The sequence below is a fragment of the Epinephelus lanceolatus genome, chromosome 15 (assembly GCF_041903045.1).
Source record: "Epinephelus lanceolatus isolate andai-2023 chromosome 15, ASM4190304v1, whole genome shotgun sequence".
NCBI lineage: Eukaryota > Metazoa > Chordata > Actinopteri > Perciformes > Serranidae > Epinephelus > Epinephelus lanceolatus.
Window position 1 is genome coordinate 37,048,247 of NC_135748.1, and position 27,561 is coordinate 37,075,807.

At 41.3% G+C, this 27,561-nt stretch overlaps 1 protein-coding gene across 1 annotated transcript in view; it reads left to right on the forward strand.

The window, feature by feature from the left end:
• The window catches only part of kcnh5b (potassium voltage-gated channel, subfamily H (eag-related), member 5b), a 250,314-nt gene that overhangs the window by 84,938 nt on the left and 137,815 nt on the right, over positions 1–27,561 (forward strand). The window lies entirely within an intron of this gene.

Below are 27,561 nucleotides of genomic sequence, written 5' to 3' on the forward strand. Positions count from 1 at the left end.
AACGTGCTTTTTACTATTTTACCTTTATGGTTTATGGTGACTTTTGGATATTTACTGGAATTAACCTGTTGCATTTTTGGACTCTCCATGGGCTTTCCATTGGGGTGTCCATTGGGTAAGAATTTCACTTTCTGATGTATCAAAATATCCAATCCAGATCCAACCTGTCAGGTGCTACTCTGAGAAGACTCGACCAAGAGTAACGCTCCAGAACTCAACTTTTATATATTTTGCATCTGTGTAGCCACAAGGGTCGATACGATATGAATTATTTTGCCACATTGGCAGGGTTTGTAACTGCTGTACGTGCCAACTGCACCAGAGTTCATATCAGATTTGTTTTTTGATGACCAAATTGGCTGTTAACATTCCAGAATTCCGACACTATACAGTAGTACGACTACTGGACATATATGTTATACACACACGTGACACATATGTTTTACAAAGCCGTATCACTGTCTACTAGGGAGGTAACGATATATCGAATTTCGCGGTGTCGTGAAAAAATAAATTCTCGATACCGTCATGGGAATGCCACGGTAGTTATATAGCTGCGCTCTCCTACAGAGCCGGTAATATGACTGTGTGACTACATTCCCCATAATCCTTTGCATGCATCTGCACGCGCAGGTGAGAGCAGACTCGTACAGCTCAGCCTCTCAGCCTTCGACTCTGACCCGTGCGTGACTGGAGGAAACAGTGAATAAAAGTAAGGAGATTGACTGTTCTTCTCTGTGGATTCTCTCCGCGACCGTTCGTCATAGCGAGAAGCCACGCATATCACGTGACACAGCGGAATCGTGGCTTTCCGACAAGATCACTTGTCGGTGGTCCAATGTTTTCACAGTGAAAAAAAATGATAAAGTTACACTAAAATAATGTATAACAAAGCTTTCATACAGCTTTGCACACACATTACTGTTGGATGGATTACTCGCGAATGCAGGGTCGCACAGAAATGCCACGCATATCACATGAAAGTGCAGGACCAGAGCTTTCCTCTCCTCATCTCCTGTTTTGAGAAAGTGTTAGGGTCTCCTTGATGTCAAGATTGTCAACCTGGCGTGAACAAACTGAGTGAATGTGTGTTTTTGAGTTTTTCTATGGCTTCCAGGGAAATGGCTGGGCTTTATTTATTTTGGTTTTCTTTTACACACATCTCTACCCACCTCTCTCTCTCTCTCTCTCTGTCTCTCTCTGTGTATCTGTGAGTGAGGGATTGTGTGTTATTGAGTTTAGATTATTTCTAATTTATTAATTTTGTTGTTGTTGCAGGGTCTGATTTTTCTAAGTTCTGTATATTTGATGAATATTAAGACGACTCTATCCTCATAATTTGATGTCATTCAGATGACTTTCTAGTAATAGTACTACACTACTTTCATTCAGAGTAGGTTAAAAAATACTGAATGTTTCCATTTTCATATTCTGTCACTATAGTTTTATTGACATGACTTTGTTATGGCACTTTAATGTCTGCCTGCCTAGCAGTAATAGGGGGGAAATGAAAGCACATGTTCAACTGTGTGTTGATTTGTTTATGATACGTTTCCAAGTTAAAAATAACATGCTGTACAGTGTACATGCACTATTTTTGAATAAAATAGCTATTTTTAACAATAAATTTTCTCTTTTTTCCCCTTGTATAAATATCGTGATATATATCGTATCGTGGACTCTTTATCGTGATAATATCGTATCGTGAGTTTCTGGTATCGTTACATCCCTACTGTCTACATTTAAACAACAACAAACAGAAATATTACCGTCTTTTTTGCATTCCAAGCCCATTGAATTAAATTTCTTGGAATTAGATAGCCTAGATCAATGGGAGGCAACCTGCAACTCCAGAGCCACAAGTAGCTCTTTCGTCCCTCTCTAGCGGCTCCCTGTGGCTTTTACCATTTAAAAAAAACAAACAAAAAAAAAACTACATGGAAATGAATAATTGGTATTCTTTGATATTTTAATTCTTAGATATCAGTGTTGTAGGCCTAAAGAAATTCTTTCATTCTCCAATTGTAAAAAGGAAAAGCGTCTATAGCAAATAAAATCTGAAATGTGTGTAATGCATCTACTGCCTGGCACCTTTTCCTTTAAATTTTGCTGAACCTCGATAGCAGTGGCGAGTCTTGAATCTTCCTAACTGGTTAGCTGTGGATGCCAAATCCAAAAAAGCAAATGTCTCAGAATAAATTGGAGAATTAAGTGGTGTATGGAGAGATTTGTTTGCTTTCATTGCAGCTCTGCAAAGTTCAAGTACCAAATGATCATAAAAAGTGCCCTGCAGAGTGAATGCTCATTTAGACTATTAGTACAGGCTAATTTCGACTTAATAGGCTGTGTGACCTTCATTAAAAGCCTCAAATATGTTTTGTGGCTCCATACAGATTTTTTAAATTATTTTTGGTCAAAAATGGCTCTTTTGACAGTAAAGGTTGTCGACTCCTGGCCTTAATGAGAAGCAGCCTATTGAACAGGGTGACTAATCAGAAAAGTTGAGTGGCAGAGGCAAAGGAGGAAAAGGACCCGGTTGAAGGCACTAAGCCTCACCGTGAAGTCCTATTTGATGACATCCAGGGAATCACTGAGCACTGTATCCACCATCCAGCTTGCCATGCTGAAGCGAAGCACATCTCCGGTCTGATCTATAAGACCTGTGGTGTGTTGAAAGTCTTCCTGGAGAACATGATCTGTAATGTAACCTACACCCAACATGTTAAGAGGAAGACCTAGCCTCCTGAGACCCGAACTTTTGTTTGGTATGCATTTCTAATTTCCCAGTGTCCTAAATCTGAACAACAATAAAGTCCCAGTGTCCTCAAACAAGTACTTCCTGATTAACAGCATCTTAGCTTGATACTTTTGCTAAATGTGGTCAAATTTGTTGTCATATCAAACTGCAAACTTTATTAATCATAAATGAAACCATAAAATGTGATCAGATTTGGACCTTGTCCACTTTTGTGTCGGGATCGGCTGCAGACTGACTTGGCAGAGATGGCTGCCATCTTGTTTTTACATGGATTAGTGTATTGTGCTCTTACTACCGCTAGATGGCACAAAAAGTGTCCATGAATGAGGACAACAGGTCTGAGTTGAATGAAGTATAAGGACAAGTAAACCCAAAATGTGATGCCCTCATATGAAGACACAGTCGTCTTGGGTAACATCTTACTATATAATGACGAAAACTCTGTGTGTGTGTGTGTGTGTGTGTGTGTGTCTGTCTGTTCCATGTTTTTCTCCTCACTGACTTGGTCAATCCATGTGAAATTTGGCACAGTGGTAGAGGGTCATGGGAGGATGCGAATGAAGCAATATTACATCAATTGGCCAAAGGGGGGCGCTATAGCAACCGATTGAAATTGCAAACTTTGAATGGGCATATCTCATGCCCCGTATGTCGTAGAGACATGAAACTTTGCACAGAGATGCCTCTCCTCATGAGGAACACATTTGACTCAAGAACCCATAACTTCCGCTTATATAGATTTTCCACATTTTGAATTTTTTGAAAAACACTTCAAATCGATCTCTTCCTAGGAAGTTTGAGCGATCTACATGAAACTCTGTGAACATAATCTAGGGACCAATATCTAAAGTTCCCTCTTGGCAAAAGTTGGAAAACTTACTAAAACTGAGCTTCTATAAGGCAATGACTTTAACTATCTGCCTTTTAACGTGCTACCTCAACTACTAATGTACAGTTTTAGCCCACTAACTATCCCACTATTGGCAATGGTACTACTGTACTTTCAATAAAGCAATCGTACTATCAAATTCACAAAAACTCTGTCTGAATACATTGCTCTTCTTAATGGGTTCAGTTGACTATTTAATCCGCAGTTTCCTATGACCTGTATCCCAAACACACACCATGTGAAACTGTATGTGGGCAACTGTGCACTCAATGGGTATGGACTAGTATCTTATAGTTCACACAATATAAGAATATTTCATTTTGACATATTTCCTATTTTGGTTTTTATTTTAATCTGCCAGACACATGATACTAGCAGGGTTTGTTTCAATTTCACATCTTATCCTAATGACCATCACCACCACTGTGCTCCTGCTGTCTGATGTCAACTGCTGTTTAAAGAGCCTTTTAATCTATTAGGCCTCCTGAAATATCACCACACCATTTGGACATTTTTACAGTGTGACACCGCAAACTTTATTTCTATTATTGATCTTTTTATGGAAATCTTGCGGTGGGTTTAATGGAGAGTGTGAACTAGAGAAGTGTCGGTAATTTGTTTTTACAGTGTTCAGAGGCTGCACACAGATCTGCGCAGCAGGCGACAGCATACGGATGATGAAAGCTGCAGAAAACTTACACACAATAATAGAAGGGAGCATGTGACACACATAATTAATGGCAAACTGTGCTCCCTGTGGTTAATGTGAGGAATCATCTGAATAAATGAGGGAGCAACAAAATATTTATGGCTAACAGCAAGTGGAGAATACATAAATATACTGAATCGACTACTACAATAAACACGTCAGTATTTTGCATTTCAAAAGAGAGAATTATTCACACAGTCACCTCATCAGGCTTCATCTTTCAGTGCTGTAAAGCTTCACACAAGACTTTTGTGACATTGAGACAGGAGCTTGTGTTCCATCCCAGACTTTCAGTTAAAGATGGAGTCAGCAGTTATGGTGAAAGGTGGGTGATACTTGAACTCAGCACCCAAACACAGACTCCTCCTGTCAGAGCTCCTTCAGAAGCTCCACCAGCCAAATTCATGGACGCACATCACCAAGGCAATGACTTCTTAGCTGTTGCTGATTGGCTAGAATAGTGCTGTGTGATTTTTGTCACGGCCAGGGCTGTGTATGAGTGCAACACATTCTCACTCTGACCTCGTCTTTCCATGTTGATATATGACATGCGAGGTACCCTTGGTGTTTTGGTTGTTGACGTTCTGGGACGTCGTAATTTCAGCCTGTTACATGCATCGTCTGTTTTCAAAACTAACTTCCGTTTTCACAGGAAACGAACAGTTTGCATACAGTCTCTTTTAAATAAATGCACTATGTCAAGACCATTAAGTGATGTTTTTTTCCTTCAACAACAAACACACGTGGTTACATTTTGCCAATAGCAAACACAGCCCTCCTGGGTAAAAGTCTGACGTTGTTGGACCCATAAACCACACCTTCCACCCGCCCTACAGGGACCTCCGCCACCTTAATGTTCGTTATTGTCCTGCCCCGTTTCCTCCTGACACTGCCGGGCACCGCCGTCTATCATTCCGATGTTGGTGTTGGTTACGTTGGTGACGCTCTAAGTCACTGACCAAGCACCGGTTTTCGATGACTTATGAGTCCAACCGGGTTGAAAATAATCTGCAATAAAGGCCTCTGAACCAAAATCTTCACAGCCGGACATGTTCCAGCAAGAATCTGATCCAAACTCACCAACAAATTAACAACATCAGCAATTAAAATTACATGTTTCACTGATGTTAGCATGTAGCTACATGTAGCAGTGTGGGCTACGTAATGTTAAGACTGGCAAGAGCAGATGACCATATCAAGAAATCAGGTCACAAACTGACATCAGCTTGCATTGAGAGTCAAAAAAATTTGGAAGAGTATTCAGAGTATTCAGAACAGTCTGAAGCCTGAGGTTTTTACTAACAGGGTACAGACCAACTTTTTATATACAGTATGACAGAAATTAAGGAAAAGCATAACTGGTTCCCTTTAAGTATTAATGCCGGCAACCGACCGTGTACCATGCTGACGTGAAAGGGCATCTTTTTGTCCTCTCTGGCACTGGTTTTCGTCGACTTAACTCAGAGTGAGACTGGGTTAATTAACACCAGATTAATTTTCAGCGCACACACAGAACAGACAGCTCGTGGACCTTGAGGAGATACTGGCTGAATCTGACAGAAAGTGTATTTAATGAGAATCACTGACTGCAAAGTTAATGTTCTTGATCTTCGCATCACCATATCTCCATGAACATTTGCCACAACTAGAGTCTTGTTTTTTTTTAGCTTTAACCATCCTGTAGTTGTCATGTACAGACTCAGTACTGAAGAAAAGAAAGACTTGGAGTTCTGCAGAATTTTGAAATGTGTTCTTGTCCAGCAATAGGGTTGTTTTCCTTCCTTCTTCCCTTTCTGGTGAAATTTATATATCCAACACCTACAGTATGTGTTGCATCAAACGGGAAGACAGATAAATGCTGTTGCAGGCTCTCGGTAGACGCTCCGTAGAGGACCACACACACTTCGCAGATGGAGCAGTGCAGATGAGAACAAAGACTCAGCTTTTCTGTTCATTTTTGTTTACAGCTGGGTGCAGAGTCGTAAAAATGATGCAAGACTTCCAGGCTATAGACATTTTTAAGGATGTTGGAAGGAAATCTGATACTGACAAGAGTGAGTCTCAGGGCATTATCCCATTTCTTATTTAAACTGGACACTCCAAAAAAACAACTGTGTGTCACACAGTTCACACTGCATAGTACGGGAAAATGCAGTGAACTACTGGCGCACTTAAGTTCAAAATTTGAGTATGTAATGATGAACACTTCTCACCCTCAATGGTCACCATCTTTGAGATGTAGCAAACTTCTCAACTGTAGACATGGCGGCTGGGGACAATAAGGAGCCTGAGCTAGCTACAGTGAACACTGCCACGTCATACACATTTCAGTTTTTTATGCACTAAGTACTAATACTGTTAATGAATAGAAGCCATCAGTAATGTTTGTTGGTTCTGTAATGATTTGGTACCACAAACAAGACTACGAGTGCTAACGTTAGCTTGCTAGCTAATGTAAGAATTTGCTGGATAGCTAACTTGCTTCTAGCTAAGGCAGCACATTTCAATCAATTTAGAATTTAGAATTTATTTCTGTCTGCAAATAGAAATACAAACATCATGTATTAATCTACAAATTCATGTAAATGAAGTCACAGCCTCTCACAGGAAATGGCAGATACTTCTGCAGTCTGAAAAAGGTGTAGGCCGAAGCTACAGCTTTTAACACCTACAAGTAACAAAAGGTAACTTACACAGTTTAAGTTGCTGTACCCTGTTTGTCTAAGTCAGTATTACAGTCTGATCATCCATCTTCATATTTGAGTAATACGTATTTTTGTACTTTTGTTTAAACCTACTTAGTGTTCGACATGTTTCCAGTTCCTCACTGCAACTGTTCCATAAACTCACTCCTTTGACTGATAAATAATGTAGTTTGGCATTGGTTTGCCAATGGGTTTTTAAATATACAAAAACACCTCTATCCACCTTATTTTCAAACACGGAAGTAAATAGTAATCAACTTCTGTTTTTTTTGTGTGTGACTTCCGGTCAGCCGCTTTCCCTCATGATTTCCCTTACCGGAGCTAACGGTGCAGGCTAATTTTTTTCAATTTTCAGTTGTTTATGTTAGTCAATCAGTTAGTTAGTTAGTTAGTCTGTGTATTTTATATAGGTGTCCACGTTCTGTTATAACAGAAATTTATTCCCTCTAAACGCGCATAAATCACATGTCATTCAAAAACTATGAACCAAAAAAGCACAATCTATCCCGAGTGAGACAAACTGCTTGATCCCCGTCTCCAGTGTACCAGCAGAGAACCTGCAGAACCGAATCAGCGAAAAAACACACTGGGCTACACAGCCTCTCTACCTGAGCAGCTGACGCTGCAGCTCGCACCCTCGACACACAGACACACAGACGGTGCTTCTGCATGCCAGCCAAACGTGTGCGCAACTGTGAGAAATAAATATGTGAGGTGTACGCTGCTTTTCTATCTTTTTTACCCTTTTCTTTCTTTCTTTCTTTCTTTCTTTCTTTCTGTCAGCGAAATACACTCCTAACACAGGACGGGTTGTTTTTATTGACTGAGTTGATCATTAAGCCATAGTGATGCGCGGATCGGCTCTGATAGCACCCGAATCAGCATGTACGCATCAACCATCCAGCCGTTACAACATGATTGAGCTAGCAAAGCAGTTTTGTGTTGCTATGTGTGGTATTTATTCAGTTTTGGGAAATCACGATGTCTAGAAAAGCATCAGTGGCTGCAGCTGACAGGGACAGCTAACACTAGCAGCAAAGCTAACATCAGGACATCATCTGTTAAAAGCCTCCCGTTGTCGGATACGACATGAAACTACTCCAGTTAGCTCAATCATGTTGTAACTAAGACATCTGCTGGAAAAAATTTTTTTTCACGGACCGTTTATTGAGTTATTGAGTTACAGACACCGCTAATGGCTAACGGCTTATAGCTAACGGTTAGCCCAGCTAATCTACGATAACCATGTTATCAATTACAAACAAAACGTGCACACAGAAATAGTAACGTTTGTTCGATCATTGTGTTTATAGACTTTACAAACATCAGATTAGTCTAAACGGTGATATAGTGGCGTTAAAAATATGATTGCTTGAGATATATATATATATATATATATATATAGCTAAACTCAGCAGGTAAACAACAAGGTGATTCCCATTTACACAGTGGTAAGAGTGCTGGACCAGAAGTGTCGCACAAAAAAAACGGAAGCTGGCTGCGTTCTGTTTTGCCTCCGTGTTTCCGTGAAAAATAAGGTGGATAGCATGTTAACTTTCTCTCTTCTGAAACAACTTCTGGATACTAAAGTAATAATTGGTGTTTGCGCTGTACATAATTTGAGCTGTTTTAAGTTGACTAAATCTTCAAATTTAAGAGTCTTTAGTTTAATAAATAATGAGTTTGTTGGTTCACACTGACGTTGTGGCGCAAGTTTGGTTTATATGTGGGTGGAGATAGCAGTCAAATGTTGGTGATAATGTTCCACTGTCCATTTGCAATTAGCCTTTTAAAAAGGAGATGAAGAAGAAGGAGAGGCTGTTACAAGGGCCGTTGTCACTTCTGGTAAGCGCAAAACAACAGTGCGGGATTTGAGACAACACTGCCTTGTTGAAATTAGTGCACCACACAATAAGTACTTATTGTACTACTTTGAAGTGTACTATTTGAAGTATGTCATCTGAGACACACTCCTGGTTACTTGGTGTAACAAGCTGTGTTTTGATTGAGTGCTTATTGCATAAAATGTCTGTCACCTCTTTTAATTGGTTGTTTGATGTCATCGTGATAATGGAGCTTTTGTAGATCCAACATTTAGTGCCTCTCAGGTTTTCATGGTTTAAGGATGTGAGCAGCTTCCACTGGGAAATGAAGGCAATTAATACTCATGTTGGTTATAAGAGTGTACTGTTTTATATCTGGTGGCCATGGATTAAACCCTTCCAGTCTGTTAGGGGAGATTTCTTGCAAAAGCCTTCCTCTCTGGTATTCTGGCTGTCTGCGCTGGTCTGATGGAGCTTGTGTAACAATGTCTATATCCTGGAGCAAAAGTTACTTTCAGCGAATCAATTATTAAACTGTATGCACAGTCTGCAAAACTGAGAGTACAGATTCTTACAGTGTGTACTTCTTTTCCTACCAAGTGGTTCCCTGGAGGCTCTGACGCAGGAATAACAAACAGAACAGCTGTGTCAATCTACTGGTATTAAGGTTAAACGGATACACAGTGTGCAGCCAGCAGTGACCTTTTGTTAAATAACAGAGCATGGACATTCATGGTGTCAATAATGGATAAATACACTGCAGTGTTCCCTCAAAAATCCCCTTAAAAATGGCATCTCGGAACGTGAAATTTCTCCTAAGGTGGAATTTTTTGGTTGAATCTGTCCAAACGTAACTGATATACTGTGTCTATGTTGTTTACCTGCAGGCTGTTTAGCATTTCAGACGTACCTGAGCGTGGATTCTTGTACCTGTCTTGTATCCTGCAGTTGTCTGACCTGGTGCTTATCAGTTGCATTTCTTCCTCGAAGCTTCCTGCCTTTGGGCCAGAGCTGCTGTACATTATTCAACACATTTTGCATGCTTGAACAGTCATGAGGGTTCATCTCATCATGCAAATAAGCTGTACACATGTGAGGCTGCTCACATGGGACCTTTTTAGATTTGTTTTTTTGGCTCCATAAACATAATGGCTCATAGAAAGCTCTGTTACACCAGGAGAATAGGCATAGTGTTTCTGTTGGCCATTTATTGTCAGAATAACGCAGTGCATCTTAGGAAGTAAATATTCCCTCAGACATTTATTGATATCATGTTTCGTGGCCTCTTTCATTTCTATTCTAGTTTAATTTTCCCCCCAAAAGACCTTAAAGTGTTACTCAACATTTGAACTGTATAGTGTCTGCATTGCATTCTGGTCTATTTGCTGCACCTGAGGCTCTCTAGACACCAACAGCAGTACAACCTGTGTGCACCATAAGGTTTGTAGCCCAGTAGCCCCAGGAATCACAAACATATTGAATAATTTCGCACAACACAATTTATGTCTAGTGTGGTCTGGCTCTGATGCAGGAGACTAGACTGTGAGTCCTGTCACAGACATGCCAGGAAGTCCTACTGAGATTGAAAATCTTTTTTCCAAGAGAGACCTGGCTGAGGCAGCAGCCAATCAACACAACAACTATTCAAACACAGTGGCCTCTCAAGAAAAACAAGCACATGTCTCTATCACCACATTCTTTGTGATGCCTTAAAATTCATCAGTGGATTTAAGTGTATCTAATTTTAAATATTAACTTTTATTGACCATAACTGCAACCTTTCCCTAACCTCAGCTTGGTGTTTTAGTTGCCAACCCCTGACCTCTTACCTCAACCATAGTTTATTTACTATAACCACTGTTTTTCCTCTTGCCTTAAAGCAAAACTTCACCCCCATATGACCATTTTTAAATCAATAACTCACCCCGTGTTACATTGAATTTGTGAAAAAAAAAAAAGTTTTTCTCACATGCCTCCATGGTGAACAAAGAATCCAAAAATGGAGAGAATTTGTGATGAATTGGAAGACATAGGGGTCCTCATTTAACAACAGCAAAACTACATCAAATCATCCGTTTAGAAACTCTCACACAACCCCTACAGTATAATACAGGTCTCATTTATCCAGTCGTATGCTCAGTACTTCCCAAACACATGCATTTTGCTAAAATATTAGTATTTCAAAATGAACTGAAAGTGAAACTTATCTATTCTGGCTTCGAAGCCACTCTCCATTATCCTGGAAATCCAGATGCCCCGCCCCCAGCAAATTCGAATTTGCACTGCAAAGGGATCTGGCCCCAACGAGCAGAGCCCGCTGAATCTCCATCAGACCGATCAGATCAGTCTGTCTGACAGAGGCGGGCTCTGGGCAGGCGTAACATGATGAAGCCAAGATGGCAGCTGCCGAAGGGCTGCGTCCATTCAATTTGGCTTTGGAAGAAACGCTAAGCCAACTACGCAACCTTCACTTCCAGGAAGGAAGTTTTTGCCGTTTTGCCGCGGGGATACGGCAAAAGCATAATATATCAGTTAGCCCCACTGGTCGGCGAACAAATGGGGCTCAGTGCAGTGAATACGTCACTTTGTTTTTTGCTCTGATTGGCTATCGTGCTATCCAATTGTGTGCGGCGGCATTTAATATGCCTCAGTGCCGCCCCTTGGGTAGGAAGGGTGTATCGGTGAGGGCCAGACTCAAAATCTATCTAGATTTGAGTCTGGATTTCCAGGCTAACTCTCCATTGCAAAAAATTGCAATTTTACATCACTGAACACAGTTGTTGCTCTGACGTTGCCTTGATCAGCAGTTTGTTTGAGTTATTTTGTGACTTTGGTGAATCTGAACTAACCCTTTAAAACACCAAAGTCACACATTAAGACAAACTAACTAACTGATCGAGGCAGTGGTAGACCAGCAGCTCCTGTGTTCAGCAATGTAAAATTAATGTTTTTGTCAACAGAGTCTGGGTTTTATGAGAGCAGTTTGAGTGTTCACTGTCCAGTTTACTGCAGATACCATTGTGTCAAAGTCATGCGTCTATGCAGGCCTACTTTTATCCATGTACAGTAATGATGAGGAGTATAAGGAAATCAATAAGGTATCTGACATTATCTATATAGAATAAACCAAAGCCTTTCTGGAAAAAAGTATCGATAATGACTTTAGTATCAATAAAATCTTATCAATTTCCATCCCTAAACATAGTTTGTATTCAAAAAATGGGCATAGAGTAAGAGTGGACGTCACAGTGTGAATATCTAACACAACTATTCACAAGCAAATAAATTGTCAATAAGATGTCGTTATTAAAAAAAGATAAATGCATTGTCTTTTCATAGCAATATGATCTATATTTCCTGATGTGTATGGGGGGTCTGAATGGACAGTCACTGGACGTAGAAACAACGTGACCATCTGGCTGTCTGCCTCATAACCACGTTGCAGTTTTTGGTGTCCAACCGGAACCATTTTTGGCCAGGGACACAACATCACTGTCCGACCGACGTTTGCTGGAAAGGCCCAAAACCAGCGCTTCTTTTCAAAAGTGTTCAAGTGTTACCACATCTTTCCTTAAAGTGCTTGGCAGGAGACGCCCCTGTTTCTCATGTTGTACAACTCTTCAAGCCAATTTTCAGTGTGCCAGAACTCCGGAGCATCCTGCCCGTGGAAAGTGTTATGATTTAGTCATTTTTAAAGCACCGTGAAGCCTTTCTCCCCATCAGTCACTCGGTGAGAGCAGGCACTATAAAATGGCCGAATCTCATTTTGGAACAAGAGAGTTTCTGTCTCTTTGTATCGGTCCGATCTGTTCCTGCCCCGGAGTTTAGAATCAGGGCCAAGCCGGAGCCTCCCTGGGCTGTCCTCCATATTGTTTGTTCCTGGCAACTGGACAGTAAACAGCCTCAGCTCGGTAGTAAACAATACAGAGACATGATACGCTCTTCATTGTCAGTTCTGTCTGGCTGTGACTGATAGTCTTCTTGGCGTGGAAGACCATCACACAGGCTGTGTGGGCAGTTTCCTGATCTCAGCTAGTGAGAGCTGATAGTGAGGCGGACAGACACAGGGGGCATTCATGTTGGTTTCCAGACTTTTCTACCAGCATTACAATATGAGTTATCAGTTTGACAACACTGCAGAGCTGCTTAACAGATCAGTTATAGGACATTAATGAGAACTAATTTTCGGGGTTGTGAAAAGTAAGTTTAGCTGGTGTTGATCCTCTGTCTTTATTGCACTTAAATACACCAGGAAAAGACTGTTCAATGTAATAAATACTAGAAAGTCATTAATAAAGACTCATAAGTTTCTTTCTTTAAAGCCACCAAGTCATGAAACAGTAACTTAATATCAGAGCCTGGGTTTGGTTGAAGGTGGCAGTGCTTTTTGGGCTCAGAAAGCCATGTGTAAGTAAGGTAAAGGAGGTTGTTGGGTTGGTGTGGGAAGCAGTGTGACCTGGCATTAGGGGAGTGTCTCTGGGACGCCAGAGATCACTGTCTAGCCTCCTGGAGGTGTCGTGGGACCAACTAGACGAAACACTGGTGAAAGGAGGTTCCCACCTGATGACCCCAAAGACATGTTAGTTATCACTGCTCACTGGTCTGTATAGTTAAGCCTTGCCATAATAGCTTATCATAGGACTTAGGAGGTTATTCACTGAGCGCTGATCCTTTTCTAGAGCACAAACTTCTTGTGTTTATTTGAACATACCAGGCCGTTCTAAAGTGTTTTGCACTTCAGTTGATTCATAAAGAGTTGGGTGTGGTTGAAAATTTAATGACTGGAGGTAAACAAAAGCAAAATTTTCTCAGTGTTTAATGGGTGGTGCCACTGGGAGCACCTTTGAGCCTATTGTAATTTACATGGTCTGAGAGAAAACTAGACCTCTGTCCCTCCTCTTGGCTCTGTTTTCAGGTTGTAGAAAGCTGGTGGCGGGAGACTTTATCCAATCACAGGCAGGCATGTGCCGGTTACCGGCGTCACAGTTTACCATGGTAAAAGAATGTCACGGTGTCACTAACCGCCCATTTTCCGTTCCGACGGTGTAACCTACGCTACTTTTCATAAATGGGAACTGCAGGAACTCAAAACTCAGAAATAACTCTGTGCCAGTCGTACATTTTAACTGGCACACACTGAAATCATGCATGTGCAGCCGCTGCAGTCAGCACAATTATTGGGGGGGGGCAGCCTCAGTCAGTCAGTCAGTCAGTACGTCACTAATCAGTGTAAATCCACTCACGTGCAAACTGCAAACATGGCTGGAGGAGGCGAAGCTGAACTTTTCCCACCAGCGAAAAGGACGAAGTCGGTGGTGTGGGACCATTTAGGCTATCAGAAGAACCTCCAGAGCCAAGGCAAAGACCCGCTCCTCCCGTGCTGGGCTCCAGTTCCCAGTTGGCCGTGTTCACAGGCTGCTGCGCAAAGGAAACTATGCAAGGGTGTCAGTGCCGGTGCCCCCGTCTACCTGGCGGCTGTGTTGGAGTATCTGACCGCTGAGATCCTGGAGTTGGCTGGAAATGCTGCCCGCGACAACAAGAAGACCCGTATCATCCCCTGTCACCAGCAGCTGGCTGTCCGCAACGACGAGCTGCTGGGCGGAGTCACCATCATGAAGTTAAGAAACGGATCTATTACTTTTAACGGGTCTATATTACACATTTAAACAACTGGTGTGATGATGCGTTGCACTGACAGGAGATGCCTGGTACGTGCTGTCGCTCATGAACGGTCAAACGAATATTAGCCTACCGTGTTAAAGTGTAGAGCACGAAAATAGGACGACGCCTGTTTTATTATTATTATTATTATTATTATTATTACCACGGTAATACCGATTACTGTGGTATTTTTGCCCACGGTTATCATACCGTCAAAATCTCATACCGGCACATGCCTAATCACAGGTTATTTCAGAGGGAGGGTAATCCTCTTGGCTGTTCTACAAATGCAGACATGCGTGCACATCTCTTCAGTGAAAGGCTGATTCAATGGCAGCGAATCCTGTGGAGAGAGTTGCTATCCCAGCATTGGCAACAACTGCTGACACTGCAGAGCAACCCAAAAAGAAAAGCCAGACCTATCATCAAGAGTCTGAAAAAGAGAGACTGACAACACAATGAGATGGAAAGAGAATGTGGCTAATAGTTTACCCTTCTGCTAACTGGAGCTAAAGGCTCACAGCTGCGGTGGAGGTTCGGGTGCTGGCAGCGACACGTTCATTATGGTTCATCTGCACACACTGTGATGCCACACAGCTGGTTCAATATCAGCAAACTTTCCCTTTATATTCATTGTCTTGTGTGGCGATCAGCAGTGATGTGGTGGTTCACTTTTACACTGTGATCTGTAGCCTATAGTTCGGCTTTAGCTTCTAACTATCTTTGTCTTTTTAACCTGTTGTTGCTGCTGAGTCAGTTTGACATCCTGGATATATCCTTCAAACACACACTGTAGACCCCTCTGTCTGCTTCTCTCTGGAATCACTCTTTCATTTCTCCGAAAATATGATAATATTTCCTCAGGGAGTGCAGTTAGTTACAGTGTGGGCTCCATGCTTACTTAGTGTCGGGGCTTAGAGAAACAGTTCATTGAAGTGGTCTTCTTGATGAACTAAAGAGCTAACTTACACTAAAAGATGAAGAAATGACATGCTAAAGGACGATGAATAATTATTTCAATATTTATTACAATGGAAACATTCTATGGATATACATAATAAGATGCTTGTAGAGTTTTTAAGTAGAATAGAAGTCTAAAGAACGGAGCTGACTGAAAGTTTAGTCAGAAGAATAAACAATGTCAAAACAAGCTGTTCCATAATGCAGTGTCATTTGATTGATGGAAGTCGGGGCATCTGTAGCTGTTTATAACAAAGGCAGAGGCGAAATGAAACCTTAACCTTCAGTGAATAAGGGTAGAGGCTATTGTTCAGACTGTCATCCAGCAGAATGGTGTCAGGATCTGTCAGACTACTCCAATCACTGTGATTGATTGATTGATGCGGCTTACAGACAATACATTCACTTCACCTTATCAGCTCTCAAAAGATGTATTTCTTCTCAAAGATGTCCTTTTTAGACGTTCAGGACTTGTGCCTTTAGAATAGAAATACATTGTTTTTGGTGAGATGTCAAATATTTATGTAAAAAAAAAAAACAGGAGATGGAGGGAGGGACAGTGAAACATGAGGACAGAGGGACTAAAAGACAGTGAGTGAATGATAAAGACCAAAGACGATGTCTGGGTCAGATGCTGTGTGTCCGGTCTTCTGCCTGTTTAAACTCTTGTTTGACCTCTCTTCTTCTTTTGACGCAACGTTAATCTCACTTGACAAATGCTCTCTGTTGGTGACAGGAGGCTGAGCGCCACACAGATGTCTTGTCCTGAGGGAAAATGGCAGACAGCTCAGTCCTGGTGAGGGCTGATTGGCTCTGTGGTTGATTGTGGCGAGGCATTGACATGCCAAGTTTGGAGGCGACGGCTTTGGCAGCATGAAAACGAAGCTGGACGAGTTAATCAGTTGATGCTTTAAATGAGGGGAAATCTCTCAAAACAGACAAGATACAAGTCTGGAGAGAGGACTAACAGTCAATCCACTGCATCCTCTGACTCTTTTATTCCCATCCATTCGTGTACCTGCATATATCTGAAAGATGTTAATGTACACAAACCATACTGTGATCTTCAGAGATCTCAGTCAGACAGAGATATGAAATTGATCAAAGAGTTCAAGTTACTGCAGCAGCGCTCACAGCAGCTGTAGCTCTTCATACTACATTACATGTACAGTAAACCACACCTGTTCCTCACCCTTTTCTCTCACAAACCATTAAAATGTCACAGCCTCAGTGAAGACGTGAGTTGAGAGCAGTTCAGCGAGCTCAGAGTTTTTTTTTTTCATTCTCAGACAGTTTGATTTGAAGGACTTTTTACAAAGCTGAGCAGGTAGAAAGTATTTTACAATGAAAAAGTAAGAATAATTGAAAATAAATTACCACTCTACATTTGACTAGAAAGGAGAATACATGTTTAAATTTAAATGTTAGTTATTAGCACAACCAACCACAGACCACTTTAGGTGGAAAGCTGCTCTTGATTGGTCAGAATTTCCATGTGGGAAAAATCCAGGAAGTAAAGCAAACGTTGAAGAAGAGTACACTTGCAAGATAAATGTAACACTTTCTAATGTCACAATGGAGGGACAACTACGCAGGTTGATTTTAGCGCTGCTCATCGTGGACTATATTGCTGTCATTGTTCATTTTAGTCAAACCATACAGTTTGAAAACGAGGCGCGGCTCCAACTAGAAAACAGTGTTTTGATGCATTGGATGTGCTGAATGTGCATATTAAGGCAGTACAGGAGGAGGTGCACATTAATAATCCTCCAGGACTGTAACATGCTCATGTTTAACCCAAACAATGTGTCATGTGACTGCAGTTGCTTCACATCCAGGTCGGAACACCTTCTCACCACAAACAAACTGCACCACACTGAGGGGGCAAACAAACTTGAGTTCGATTGAACAGAACCAAACAGGGCAGGTGTGAAAGCACCCTGCATTTAGTTTGTGTGCGGTTCCTGTTCACACTGACTTTTTGCAGCCAAACCCAGAGGAGTGAACATGAAGTTATACCAACAACAGGTAACTTGTTGATTGTGCAGTTTTGGTTACTGTCATCTTGCATCATCAAGGCCCAAATGAACTCTACCTACGGTGACTGACAGAAGTCTATGCAGAACTGTAATGCTTCGGATGTGTACATTTATGTTCTTGGTGTCACAAAGAAATAACTGATTGTGAGCACAACTGCAAATCAACTGCATTTTATGAATAATGACTACCAGGTAGAGACGGGATGAAAAGGAGACGTCTTTTACAGTGATGATTCGGGATCACTCTCTCACACTTTTTAATGGCGTTAATGAACTAACAAAGTACACTGAGTCAGGTACAAGCACAGCAGCTTTAAGAGTTTTTTAATCAGGGAAAACACCCACACTGATGTGCGTACATGTTACTATGGTTACCAAATGATTTGCAGAAATATATACATGGTTTTATATGGATCAATTATAAGATCACAAACAGATTTCACGGTCAGCAGATGGATTTATTAGTAGTTTAACTTTTGAAATTGTGCTTAAGTCACATATGTTCTGGAAAAAAATATGTGCTTGGTTTGACAAATGAGCCTTACCAGACTCTGCCATGAAGCACACCGAGACCCTCACTTTTAGGCGCTCTTGGTTCTGAACTGTACCAACTGGGCAAACAGACCTGCGCTAATTTAACCGAGCTGAACAGGTTAGGTGTGAAAGCACCCCGAAGCAAATTGATTGATACACAGTCTGGGAATTTTACCAGCTACAAGGCTTTACACCTTTGATTGCCAATGCCCAGGGAAGTATGCAGGTCTCACCTCAGCCCCTCTGAAACTGATTCATCTCCATCTGTGTTGCTTTACTCGAGCTGGATGCTGATAGTCAGGCCTGATATACTATTATATGCATCGCCAACCTGCACTGACGGCTCACATCTCTGTTTTTGTCTTCGTTCATTTCAGGAACCATATACATAAAGACATGATCTGAATAAAAAATGTTTATTGTCCATTTATTTTCCCCTCCTCTCTCTGCTTCTGCCTGCGACAGGCTCGTATTCGGAAAAACTGTTGTCTTGACGTTCAGTAACCAATCAGTAGAAAAATGACTACCATGTGATGTGACAGTACTTTAATGTAATATCTCTTACTGTAGCTCCACGATGTGAAGGCTCAGTGGTGGTATTGTACATGCTGGAAAACCCAAAGTACAAAACTCTTGAGTGAGGGCTTTTATCCATCCAGGGAGAAAAAGCACAAATCATTTCAAGGACAGAACTCTTTCTTTTCTTCAGACAGACTGATAAAACCAATACAGCTGCAGCATTTAGACACTCTGCTGGCTCTGAACAACTAAATGAACAGTTTGGACTTAGTGCTGTTACGTTTATTATTATCCACCAGGCGTAAATGTCAAGGGAATCACGTGTTTGGTCGTGTGCATGGGTGTGTCCGTCCATAGATAATCTTGCGAACTACTGGACCGATTAGCAGCTCTCTGCGGTCCTGCTGCAACCTGGTTTTGTTTCTTCCTCCGCATGTGTGAGTGTTTCAGAAGTGGAGTGTTTTGCCTGTCTGATTTTATAAACTTGCAGATTATGTTGATTTGTTCATTTTTCCTTGATAGTTGTGCGTCTATTATTAAGCGTCGTTTCCACCAAGCAGTACGGAACAGTTCAGCTCGGTACGCTTTCTTTCTGATTCCACTGTGAAAAGTTGTGGATGGTACCAATAGAACCGTTACTTCCCGTCCCCATGTTTGGTCCCCCCTCTGTTGGGGTATCTGGCACACAGATGTGGTACTAAAAGGTGGAGCTGTGAACACTGCAGTCTGATTGGTCAGTAGAGGACGGTCACTCTGCTCAGAGCTGAGTTGTGTCTGGTTTTGAGGTTCATGTAACCACTGTTCATACTGTGGAGAGTTTTATTGTTTTATTGTTTTGCTGCCTCTTACAGCAGCTGGAGTCTGAGAAAAAATAACTTCATTCACTGGGCCGACTGCCAGTGACTTTTAAGGTGGAACGTTAACTTGTAATGTTACTCAAGGCATGAGTTGATGACGTGAATCCATCAACACACCTTAAATTTTACTGTGATATCTCTGACCATTACTTTAGTTTTTAAATGACATACACTTTTAATAATGAGTGGATCTTCAAGCGTTTATATAAATTAATTTTGTCTGGGGATGGCATATAATCTAATCCTCACTCAGAGAAATAAAAAGCGTTGTGGAGCGTCGTTCCTGTGGGCTACAGCAACACTAAAACCCTGAGCTTGCCTGAGAAGGACTAAATGCACAAAGCTGCTATTTTTAAATATCCCATGGAGAGAGACTCTCACTGCAGCCTGTTCTATTTTGTTCTGAAAATGTTGGCGTGCAGCCTCGTTCTGTGGACGATAAACGAGGTGCAGACTGATAAAGGAGGAAATACAGTGAGTGCCACCTGGCAGAGATCTGCGCTCTGAGTGCGCTTCTCTACTTCAGTCTTTTTTTTTGAAATGGGGAATTTGGATTACGACTGCAGGTGTTTTTACATTGCCCAGTTTGCTGCTGAAAAAATTTCATTTCATTTTAGATTTTGTGTTGTTTTTCCACATGTATTTTGTTGGACTTTTTATCATGCTGCTTTGCTTGATAGTGTAACATTAGTGTCGCAGAAGTTTTTTGATAATATGATTTTGTCAATAAAGCTGACAGGGATATCACTTGTTTACTTCCCTTGTGCCCTTTTCAAGCAAGAGACTCTGAAGCTTCCCATTTGACAATCTGTCCCTCCGTCCTTCTGTCAGTGTCCTTCTGTCCGCCAGTCTGTCTGTCTGCCGTCATCTCATACACTCGACCCAGACTGAACCAGAGGACTGTGTGCACACTGACATCTGAATGACTCTTCCTTCTATTAGTGGAACTGAGGCCGATCTGTATGAGTCCTACTGTCCCCTCCCTCTGTCCGTCTCTCCCAGCTGTCCTCCCACATGTCTCGCACCCCGTTTGTCACAAAACAGCTCAGGATGAATGGGCCACTTAACTGTATCTTCGGCCATCAGCCCAGACCTTAACAGGCTTCTCTGAACCGGCGCACACCTCCCTGTGCGAAGGCACGCCATCATGCTCGACTCACAAGCAATCACTCAGGAGAAGCGTGCACAGAGTTCTGAAGAAACACACACACAGCTCTGCACTCTGACACACAATACTAAATGTATAGAACAATAAAACTTTGATCAAACACCATTAAAGAGCGATTATCATAATTACCCATAATAATTTCCATATGGTCTCATTATATGTCATTACATAATAGCATTAACAACTTGTAGTAGCATAGTTTTGTCATGCTATCTCGTGGCCCATCACACCGTCGGCACGCATGATCTCACCTCACATGGGATTACAAAACACCTTCCACACATTATCAGTAATATTTACGGTTCAGTGTTTTCTCTCACACAGAAAAAGAAACAGCCTCCATCTGTGCTGAGAACACATCAGAGGCTTAACTGAATATAATAATTAACACATACGTAAATAACAGGGCTATCTTCCTCAGCTCTCTTGTGTTTGTTCAGAGAGTTTGCCAAATTAAATGTTTTATTTCCCCACAGGAAACATTAATAATTGTGGAACATCAATTTTTATATTATTTTACTAAATATTACCTAAAGATCCAGTGTGTTGGATTTAGGGGGATATATTTGCAGAAGTGAAATATAATATGATAAGTATGTTTTTTTCAGTGTACAGTTACCTGAAAATAAGAATAGTTGTGTCTCGTTACTTTAGAATGAGATCTATGGAGATCGCCATGTTTCTACAGTAACCCAGAATGGACAAACCTAGGGTGACCATATTTTGATTTCCAAAAAAGAGGACACTTGGCTGGCCACGACATAGCCTACTTAAATGATGCTCGGAGTTTACTCAAAGATGCCTTATAATTTTAATATATTTAAAGTTTATATGTATGGATAGAAAATTCAGTTATATTACAAAATAATATCTCTCAAAGACAGAAATTCAGATAGGCCCCAATAGGGGACACATACAGAGTGTGGCGATCCGAGCCCAACGGTACCCGATGGGTCGGGCCGGGTTTGGTCAAAAATGTAGCTATAAATATTCGGGCTCGGGTCAGATTCGGTCAGCTTTCAGTGAAAATGTAGTGTAAAAATAAATAAAATCCTATTGTCTGTCCTGTTTATTGCTTGGGCACTGTTATTTACATGACAACACCTGAACATAACACACACAGACACACATTGGTTGTTTGTTTCTACCTCTCTCCTCGCTGGAAGTCTCAGACCTCCAGCCGCTCGCCTCCGCCTTGATTAAAGCTGAAAATAAAATAAAAGAGGGAGACAGGTTTTTCCTATTTTATCTTATTTTGTTTTATTTCTCCCTCTCCTCTCGCTAGAAGCGTCGGACCTCCCGCTCCTGTCTCAAACACGGAGGTCTCCCTCTTTGCAGCTGAGCACCCACAGCACACGCCCGGCCTGTTAAATAGCCTGTAACCACTGTGTGACACAAACTCAGTGCTTTGGTCATTAAATAATGTCAGGCTCGGTTCGGGTTCGGACAGAAATATGCTGCCCGTGCCGCACTCTAACACACACACACACAAACACACGGAAAACCGGACATTATCATCATTATATCATTATATCAGTTTATAAAAACCCCCCGGACGCCCCGGACGGGACGTGAAAAGTGGACATGTCCGGGCAAAAGAGGACGTTTGGTCAGCCTAGACAAACCAAACACTCGCTGTAGATAGGGCCATTCGCATATTCGCATCCAACACATTCTCATTCCGACCTCATCACATATCGACAATTTGCCATGGCCCTTCTAAATCTAGATGTGATGTGCAAGGTACCCTGGGTGTGTTGGTTGTTGACGTTCTGGGACACCGTGTTCTGCCTGTTACATGCATTGTCTTCTTTCAAAATACACTACTGTTTTCACAGGAAATTTACCATTTACGTACAGTCTCTTTCAAAATAAAGGTATTACGTCACTACAACAATGGGAATTGGCTTTTTTTTCCTCCAACAACAAAAACATGTGGTTATGTTTAGGAGAAAACAACAGGGTTTGGCTTTAGAATCTGACAGGATGCGAAGACCGCTCTTATGGGTGAAAGTTGGTGTTTGTTGGATCCATCCACCACCCCTCCTGCCCACTCTACTTGGACGTTCACCGCCTAAACCTTTGGTCTTGTCCCGCCGTGTTTCCCCCTGGTGCCACAGAGCACTGTTAAACTATAACAGCGACCGGCCGCGTATCATGCCGACGTTAAAGAGCGGCTTTTTTTGTCAGTGTCTGATGCCACAAGTCACTGCCCAAGCACTGGATTTTGACGACTTCGGAATGAGACCGGGTTGTTGCATTAGCCACCCTAGTTAGCAGCCCCTCTATGACAAGCAATGTAAGAAACTGAAGCTGTTTTATTCAGTGTTTTTAGCGGTTTAAATTAATGGGTCCATTTGTTTTGCAGCAGAAGAGACCTCTGTGGATAATTCAACTCCTGGTAAAAACCTCCTAAAGGTCTGGATCCTACGTTTCTAGAAAAAAATATGAGGTGCTGGGCTAGCGGCCCGTCTCTAAGTTAATTAACGGCGTCAGCGAAACACTGATTTGTATTGTTAAACTGCTTTATTAAATGTTTTTTCCAGTTTTAATCACTAGGTCCATTTGTTTTGGAGACTAAGAGACCTCTATGGATAATTTAGCAGGTAAAAACCTCCTGAAAATCTGAATAAAAATAAATAAATACATAAGAACACATCTGCAGGCGCCGGGCAATAGGACCATTTGCGACATGCTGATAAGGGTAGGAGAAACACTGATTTGTAATGTGAAACGGCTCATTAAGTGTTTTCACCGGTTTATATCACCTGGTGTCTCATTTATAAACAGTGTATGCACAAAATGAGGCCTGAAAGAGGCGTATGCCACTTCCCATGCAAAAGTTCTGAACTATTAAAACAAACCTAATGGGAGAGACTTTGACCCATGCTTACCAACATTTTGGAGATGGAACATCGGCGAGGAAGATGGTGAGGTGGAAGTCTGATTGTAGCTACTGTTGAATGTTGAATATCTGTCAACTCTTATTAACACAAATAAAAATAACCCAAAATTCCTGTTCAACACTGTTGCAAACCTCACTCGCCAACCCTCTTCTGATACTAACTCTCCATTTACAGCTGATGATTTTCTTGATTTCTTTAATGGCAAAATCTCCTGTATTAGAGATGAAATTAGCAGCCATCTACTTAATAAGTGTGTAAACCCATCCCCTAGCCCAGTTTTAAGAATCTTAGATGAGACTATGACACCCTCGCACTTTCAGACCATCTCTCTAGATATGTTTTCTAAATTACTACTCTCATCTAAACCTACAACCTGTTTATTTGACCCTCTCCCAGCAAAACTAATTAAAGACCTCCTTCTGATTCTAGGCACCCCGCTACTCAACATTATTAACAGGTCCCTCTCAGCTGGCATTAATCAAACCACTGCTCAAAAAAACTACTCTTGATCCTGAAGTTCTGAACAACTTCAGACCAATCTCAAATCTCCCTTTCATCTCAAAAGTCCTTGAAAAAATAGTCTCCAGTCAACTTACTGATCACCTTTCACGCAATAGCCTCCTCGATCCTTTTCAATCTGGTTTCAAGTCACTACATAGCACTGAGACTGCCCTCACAAAAATAACCAATGACCTTCTCCTTGCATCTGACTCCAATTATTCTTCATTTCTCATTCTCCTGGATTTAAGTGCAGCTTTTGATACGGTCGATCATAACATCCTGCTAGATCGTCTGTCCAATCACGTAGGCATCCATGGTACTGCACTTTCCTGGTTACAATCCTATCTGAGTGACAGAAAGCATTGTGTCTCATATAAAAACACTACATCCATATCCTCCTGAGTGCAGTTTGGTGTACCACAGGGATCTGTCTTGGGTCCCTTACTTTTTTGTATATACTTACTGCCTCTTGGTGACATATTTCGTAGATTTGGCATTAACTACCATTGTTATGCCGATGACACGCAAATTTACATTCCACTTACACCCGACAATCAATCCCAACTTACAAATCTTGAATCCTGCTTATCTGCTGTTACTCACTGGATGTCACAAAATTTTTTACGACTGAATGCCAACAAAACTGAACTACTAATCATAGGCCCGAGCACCCAACTACCACTCCTCACTGACCTTAGTCTAAACATCAACAACTGTGTTGTCACCCCAAACTCAACAGTTAAAAACCTTGGTGTGACTCTTGATTCATCTCTGTCTTTCGATGCTCACATCAGGGAAATCACTCAGATAGCATTTTTCCATCTACGCAACATCTCAAAGATCCGTCCCCTGTTAAATACCTCAGATGCAGAAATCTTAGTTCACGCCTTTGTTTCATCTAGACTAGATTACTGCAATATCCTCCTCTCTGGCCTACCGCAGTGCAGCACAAACAAATTACAACTTGTTCAAAATGCAGCAGCCAGGATACTGACCAAAACCAGGAAATATGATCATATAACCCCAGCTTTAATCACTCTCCACTGGCTCCCGATCCAGTCCAGATCAGACTTCAAGCTGCTTTTACTCACCTACAAATCTCTGCATGGCCTAGCACCCCCATACTTATCTGAACTAATCACTCCATACGTTCCAACACGTGCTCTCTGCTCACAAAATGGTAACTACCTCACAGTCCCCAAAGTTCACAAAAAATCAGCAGGTGGTAGAGCATTTTCCCACCGTGCCCCACTTCTCTGGAACCAGCTCCCCCATTCAGTAAGGGATGCTGAATCCATTGATATCTTTAAATCGAGACTAAAAACCTATTTATTTTCCCAAGCATATGGCACAACTTGATAGCACTTTTTTTTTATTTTATTTTAATATAAATAATTGTGCTTATTTGTAAATTGTAATTTTTTTTTTTTTTTTGTAATTTGTATTTTTCTAATGTATTTTTGTCTATGTGAACTGTAAAGTGTTTCGAGACTATGTTTATGGTGATTTTACACTTTAAATAAAGCTGAATTGAATTGAATGTATTTTGGCGCACGCTATTTTTGGCTTTTGTCTGTATGTGCATTTTTAGTATGGATCCTACGTGATGTTTTATAAATGAGACCCCTGGTCCATTTGTTTGGAGGAGGAAGAGACCTCGGTGGATAATTCTGCTCCCAATTAAAACCCTCTTGAACTATGAACACTGAAGGGATTCTGATCAGGAGAAGTCCATTAACAAAAGATCACTATTTTACCATAAGAAAAGAGAGTTAAAAGTAAACGTGTCATTTGGATTGTACCCTTGACAAATTGGACTTTCTCCTGTCAAAGCCTCATGAATAGTGTTTAAACATTAAAAGTCCATGTACCAACTCTAACATGGATCCAAAGAGACCTTATTTCAGTCAAGTAACTCCAGTCAAAGGATGAAATCTTTTACCATCTGCAGTGTTTCAGAGTACATATAGAGTCTCTAAAACATTCATAGAGCAGCAGCAGTGATGTAATATGAAGGGACGCTGTTCTTTTTAATATTTCTGTGATGCTGTAAAGTCAGCAACACAAATGCCAGAGGCAGAGGGAAGCACTTGTTCAGCCCTTATGCTCCTGCTCATGCAGCACTATTGAAGCACACAACTATACTGTACTGGTGCGTGCAATAATACAGTAAGTAGTCATGGTGGATTGCTTCATCTATTCTGCATTAACTGTTACATATTCTGTTCTGAGTGGATGGTTTTGACCTCACAGTGCCTTTTCTTTTTTTAACACCTGATCCTATCCACTGTTTACCTTTACACACCTACAGCGAAGAAGATACACTTAGAGGTGGAGTAGAGGATACTTGAATTACAGATTGCCAGATACTTGAACTTATCTCGGGGTCTTGTCAGTCAGGGGTTACGCGTTATCCAAATACAATACGAGTCCAATAAAGGCTACGGGGAAACTAGTGCTGGATGTGATAACTGCTGTACTTCTGTCAGTATATTTGCCTTTTCTTGTCGAGCTCTTGTCCTCTACAACAGCTGTGTGACATTGATTGATAGGAGCATGGAGGGCTCTTCTTCTGCACATGTGGCAAATTCAAAGAGGAAAGCTGCATTATTTTATTTGAAGGTCCAGTGTGTAGAGTTTAGGGGCATCTATTGGCAGAGAGTCAATATAATATTCAAATGTTTTTATGAGTTTATAATCACTTGAAAATAAGAATGATTGTGTTTTTGGTACCTTGAAGGAGCTGTTCATGTCTACATTCAGAGTGGGTCCTCTTCCACGGAGTTTGCCAAGTTGTTTCTACAGTAGCTCGGGACAGACAACTCAGCAAAACATTCATGGTCGCTGATGATGGCTCTTTTAGCTGAAACTTGTCCATGTTGATATGTTTTTGCCCAAATCTAATGAGTGAATTCCACTGTCAGTGGCGATATTGTGTTTTTTGTTCTCCTACATGCTTGGCACACTGGATAAATTTCAGTTTTGCAACCTCACCACTAGATGCCACTAAATCCAACACACTACACCTTTAAGTAAACCTCTAACTATTTACTATCACCCTCTGGTTTGGAGCTTTATTCAAATGCAACACTTTTGTTTTGCTCCCATTTTTCATGACTTGAATTAAAAGATCTAAGACTGTTTCTATGAAAAGCTCAGTTCCCCAAATTTTGTTCACAAAGTTTAAACCCGTGTTGATCAGAACTTTGCCAGCATAATCCATGATCCATCCATCCGACAGATTTAACAAACACAGGTGTGCCTTGGGATGGTCACAATAAAAGCCACTCTAAAATCTGAAGTTTGATCACACAACACGATGCCACAGGTGTCAGAAGTTTTGAGGGAGCGGACCATTGGCATGCTGTCTGCAGGAATGTCCACCAGAGCTGTTTTCCGTGAATTGAATTCTCATTTCAATACATAAGCTGTCTCCAATGTTGTGTCCGAGAATGGAGGGGCTCTGGTAGGGAGGTAGAGTGGGTTAGAGCCCCAGCTGTCAAAGTATCCTTGGGCAAGATACTGAACCCCA